A 6,252-nucleotide genomic window follows, 5' to 3' on the forward strand; every position below is an offset into this window, starting at 1 on the left:
TGAGTAACATCTGAATTTCCTAGTTATATAGAAACACCCACCATGCACATATATGAACATACAGAATACATGAATGTTAAAATATGGTGAAAACAATCTTTTGCCAATAGAAGTGTTAACCTTTATGTTTTTTTTAAATTGGTGTGTATGTGGAGGTTTATTCGATTGTTAGTTGTGTCCATGTTTAATATGTGCAGAATTTATAGATGTACAGAAATTTGTTATATTTGGTGGATATATTTTACTTAAAACTATAGGGCAGAAGTTGTTTATGTTTGTTGAAGTGAAATGGCATACCAAGCCTGTATGGTAGAGTGGGATGTTTAGATTGCTGTGTGTACAGTCAGGTTATATCTTTAAAATACCTATTCTTTCCATGTTAATATATAGACATTGCTGATATATATTAAAAAATCAGAGGTCTTTTTATGAAAATAGGCATTAGCTTCCTGATTCGCGTGGAGAGGTGTGCTGGGTACTTTGTCATTTCATTTCATCTCTGTGATGAGCATTTGTCACGTCAGCCCTCCCGTCTGCGGGTTTTGCCTCCGCAAGCACATGCAGCTGGAAAGTACAGCATTGGCAGAATCTGAACCCCGAGGAAACAGAGCACCTCCTTGTCATAACCATGGGTTCTGAAGAGCTGAGGGAGTTGAGTATGCGCTGATTTTGGTATGGGGGCACGGTACAGGTACAAATCCTCAATGGATATTGCTAGACAACTGTAAAATCCTCTTTAGTTTTTTTTGTTTTATAGACAGTGTGGATGAGCATATATTGCAGGCATTGCTTTTTTAAACTATGCTTAACCCTGCAAATGATTTTAAGAGCTCTGTGTGGGTGGCTCTTTTGGGTTTACTATTAAATAGCTGTGTTTATCATATTGTTCTATAACATTTCAACTTTGTAAATATATAGTTGGTTGATAAAGAGGATAGAGACGTTTTTCTTTTGATGACAGATTGTTCTTTCCCCTTTGTGTAGTCTTCATTGTGTTGCTGGGATTGTTACTTGCACATATTTAAGCTTATATATTAAATGTATATATGCTGTCATGTTAGAGAGGGAGACTGGTTCCCTCCACCACATTTTTATTTAAAAGTAAAAATTAATTTTTATTAAATTGTTTGGGTCAGTTTCATGTAAAAATAACCGCTGTATTGAAAGGTATCTCTTGACGGGGTGCGGAGGCTCATGCCTGTAATCCCAGCACTTTGGGAGGCCGAGGAGGGTGGAACACCAGGTCAGGAGTTCGAAACCAGCCTGGCCAATATGGTGAAGCCCCATGTCTACTAAAAATACAAAAATTAGCTGGGCGTGGTGGTACACACCTGTAATCCCAGCTACTCGGGAGGCTGAGGCAGAGGAATAGCTTGAACCCAGGAGGCAGATGTTGCAGTGAGCCAAGATCGTGCCACTGCAAACTCCAGCCTGGGCGACAGAGCGAGACTCCATCTCAAAAAAAAAAAAAAAAAACAGGGAAAGGTATATCTTACTATCCTTGATGTACTGAGGTTCATGATGCAATTCATTTTTCTTAAGCACATACTATAGAATCTTTAAATTATATGATTCTGTGTTCATTAGTGGCATGGCAATAACCAATACAATTTAATAAATAATCAGTAAATGAAATATTTAATTTTAAACATCTGGTATTTCTAGATGTATAGAGAGTCTCACGAAGTATGATTTTTTAAAGTAGCTTGTTGTAAATTTGTTAGTACTGTTGTCTTTTGCAGTTAACTTGGCAATGAAATTGATTATTGATACACAGGGTCTTGGAGCTAAACAAAATTTATCATGTTTTAATTTGGATATTAGAAGGAGGAAATGACACGAGACTCTGCATTTTACCTGTTAATATATAGCTTACCATTATATCAGATATGAATTGCATATTTTAAAAAACTTAGATTAAATGTCATGTAAATGCATTTGGTCTTTCTAGATATACTTCCTGATACCATAATTTTTATTTCCTGTTAATATTCAAGATATAAATGACTTCATTAAACAGATTTTCTACTACCTCTAGGAACTATACAAAATTCTGTATGTGTTCCCTTGGTTGCATGACAATATTCAAGACAACTTTGTAAATAATAGATAAAATTTTTTAATTTTTAACATCTAGTCTTTCTAGATGTATAGAGTCTCATAAAGTATAATTTTGTAAATAAGTCATTGTAAAATTTCATGGTTTCATTGTGTTTTGCAAATGTCTTGGCAATGAACTTGATGAAATTTTTGGCTTCTTGACCTATACATATTTTGGTATCTAACCTTTATTGGGTTGTTAGTGTAAGGAATAAGTTAAAAGATGTGTATTTTCAACTTTAAATTATAATCAGAAAGAAAATATATTTAACCATTGTTTTGTGCCTCTATTACGTATTAAAAACTTCAGTCTTAATTTTGTAGTTACATTGTTGATAGGGCATTATATAAATATACTTTTATAGTCATTGTAGGAAATGTCTTTTATAAGGAAAAATTTATTCTGCCTCTTTGAATTACACAGTTTTGTATTTACTTGGACTGCATGACAACATTCAAAAAACACTTTAACAGATAAAAATGACATTTTCTAAAGATCTAGGTTTGCTAGATGCATGGAGTCTCAACAAAGTATAAATGTGTAAATATTTCATTCTAAAATATCATACATTGACTCCTTTAAGTGTTCAGTAGTACAATAGGTAATCAATAATTGGCCTCTTGGGACTGTGTAACATTTTGGTGTTTGTGTGTTTTGAGACAGAGCAATAGATTGCCTCCGTATCTTTTAAACATTAAGGTCTCTTGTATAAGAAAAATAACCATTGTGGGTTTTTTGTGCATGGTATACTGATACGAAACAAAGAAACAAAACCCCCTGGATATTTTATCTTTAGAAGGATAGAGGAAGACATGAGAAGGGAATGGTCATTGTAAATTAGATAGATATATTGAGTGTTAGAAGATCATTTAAGTAATTGTTCTTTTGTTATTTGTACTCTTTGCAAATTTATGTAAATGCATATCCATGTATATCATAAGTATTCACGTGCATGTCTAAATTTAATTTAGTGGCATAGATCTATTTCAAGGGTATTAATCTTTCACTCATGTACTGCTTTGTGTTTTATTTTCATTTAAAAATTTGTGGAACTAGTGGCTGGGCGTGGTGGCTCATGCCTGTAATTCTAGCACTTTGGGAGGCAGAGGCAGTCAATCACCTGAGGTCAGGAGTTTGAGACCAGCCTGGCCAACATGGTGAACCCCCCGTCTCTACTAAAACTACAAATATTAGGTGGGCATGGTGGCGGGTCCCTGTAATCCCAGCTACTTGGGAGGCTGACACAGGAGAATTGCTTGAACCCTGGAGGTTGCAGTGAGCCGAGATTGCGCCATTGCACTCCAGCCTAGGCAACAAGAGCAAAACTCTATCAAAAAAAAAAATTTTTTTTTTTAATTGTGGAACTAGTGTTTTATTTCTAAGCTTGCAGATATTTCTAGAATTCCACTTACCGTTATATCTAAATGTATGGTGATTATTCATTAAATAATCAGGTCTGTAAACATTTTATTCTCTAACCTCTTTCCACATTTGTATGACTATAGAAGAACTGTGGTTGTGAATATTTTTTACTTTTTGATAGCTTTTAAAAACTCAGATATGTGATAATCAGAGATTTCAAGTTTACTTTACAATGTAAATTAGGAAAATTTTTATAAAGATTCTATCCAGTATTGATCCAAAGTATAAATTGTATGTCTTTTTAAGCAGCAGTTTGGCAATGACAATCAAATTGATACTATGTAAAAGTTTTGAAATGTTATAGCTGGCTACTGGGATTTTATCTATTCCAATTCTTGAAAATTTACCAAATATAGGTTGGCTACAAAATCATAACTGTCTGAGGTATCTGTCAATAAATCAAAGATTGCAGTGATTATAGCTTCTTGAACATGAATGTAATTCTAACACTAAAAAATTTCTATATGGAATATGTTTTGTAGTCCTAAATTGATATTTTATATCATTTTTCAATGAGCAACTAGCTGTTTACAGAGGTCTGTGCATATGTCTCTAGTTTTTCTAACTGAAATATTAATGGTTAATTATAAAAATATGAATTATATGTGGGGCTTGTCATTCTGACATTTAATACTTCAGTGTTGTGATGGTGATTATTTAAATATACTGTTTGAAATTGTAACACATGAGTTAAACTCAAAAGATTGTATATGTACATATTTGTATATTACTACATGACAAAAATTTAGAAAGAATATGATTCACATGAAAATTGTTTGGAGGGACATGACAAAGTTTTAACAGTCCTGTGTAGTGAATGGAGAATAGAAGGACGACTTCTACTTTCTGTATCTGAAAGTTTCAAAAGCTATTTCAAAATGAACATTTAAACAACAGGAAATTTTAGAGACAACCACTTTGTGCCTGTCTTCATCCTTGACATTCAGCATCCTAGGAACAGTGGGCTGTTGTATTCAGCTTCTTGTTCTCAACAGCATTATGAATGATTTTTGATTGATCTCACAAAGAGCATGTGATTTAGACATTAATGCAGCAACTACCATGAAACGGAGTATTGGATTACCTGAGGAAAGAAGCAGAAGATGGAATTTGAGGTAGGTGTCAAACAGTGAAATTTCTGTTGAGAAACAGATGAGTGAAAGGAAATAGTAACTGAAACATTCTATAAGGAGAGTACATTTTAATAGTGGTGGCAATGCTATATTTGTGGGTACTGACTAGGTCAAGATGTTGGAGGAGGTGTCTTGGGATATGTTGGAAGTTATCCTTCATTAATTTGGTATAAACTGAAAACAGATTGCTTCCTTCCTTTTAAAGTGGTTGAGTCTTTGATGGATTTAAAGTAGGCCTTTGGGGATTTATAGATCATTCAGAATTAGCGGGGGAAATTTTTAAATATTCTCTGCATCTTTCTAAAAGATGTGGTTTAAAGTTGGTGAGAAAGTGAAATGGTTGCTGGTTGAACTTGATTTTCTCTATTCTCTCTGCCAGGCTAGCCTAAAATTATCCTAATGGGTATGTTCTGGTTCCTGATTTGTATCTAAATGTTTCTGTATTGGTTACTGTTTTTCTTAGACAATCAGGATGAGTGCAAAACTTATTTGCAGCTAACCTGCAAATGGAATCATCAGGAACATCCCTTTCTTACGGAGTCCCTTAATTTACAACTTAACTGCAAACATAGGTAAGAAGGTTCTGGTGCTATTTGAGGGTGAGGTTTTGGTGAGGTTTTGCCTAAGCTCAGGAAAATCATACTGGTACAGGTGTATTTCCTGACCACCTTGGAATTATCAAATGAGTTACTCGTTAAATTATATTTTATTGAAGTGAAGGTGTAGTTTGGTTCCCAGACCAAACTGAGGGTCGGGCTGCTATTTCTCATGGTCTAATAATGAGATGCAGATGAACAGGGGAGGAAGAGTTAGAGCTCGTTACAGGAAGAAGGCCTGGAAATTGTCACCACACCAATTCAAAATTACAAAGTTTTTCAGAGCTTAAATACCTTCTAAGCTATATGTGCATGTGTAAGTGTGTATCTAAAGACATAAGCGATCTATAACTAAGGTCTGAGTCTTAGAGACCTTCCTCTGTAGCCTCAGTAAATTTATGTAATCTAAATGGGTCCAGGTGCTGAGGTGATTACCCTTATCTTGTCTCCTACTAAATTATGAAGGTTTGGGGAGTTCCTTCATACCCCCAGTAAACTTATTCGTGGAGGCCTAGAGAGTTTCTTCAGACCCCCAGTAAAACTTGTTTAATCATGCTTTAAGGTTTAAGAGAGGCCTAGGCAAAATTTGGTGGGCTTTTGTGACGTTCCAGCCTTTGGATAACGAAATGGCTCTTTGAGCTTCTAATATTTAACTTAATCATTCTGTCAGTACGGAAACAGCTGTTAATGGAGGCCTGTGGTAGCGGAACCTGGTCTGCCACAGGAGCACATGCACACACAGTACCTTTAATTAATTTGCTTATTTATGGTCAAACATGAAAATATAACTAATAAATGACCAGGCACCTAATTATTACAAATTATAAAATCGGCGATATGTGTATTTTCATAAATGTACAGTTTTCACAAAATGTTTTCACATACAGTTCTTTGATATGATAAAGGGTGAAGTTCATGGAAACCACAAAAAGGTGCTGATACTGAAAACTGTTAAAGTCATTACTGAGGTTGTAAGTTGACTTTGCTATAGGATTGATAA

The sequence above is a fragment of the Colobus angolensis genome, unplaced genomic scaffold, assembly GCF_000951035.1.
Source record: "Colobus angolensis palliatus isolate OR3802 unplaced genomic scaffold, Cang.pa_1.0 Scaffold211, whole genome shotgun sequence".
NCBI lineage: Eukaryota > Metazoa > Chordata > Mammalia > Primates > Cercopithecidae > Colobus > Colobus angolensis.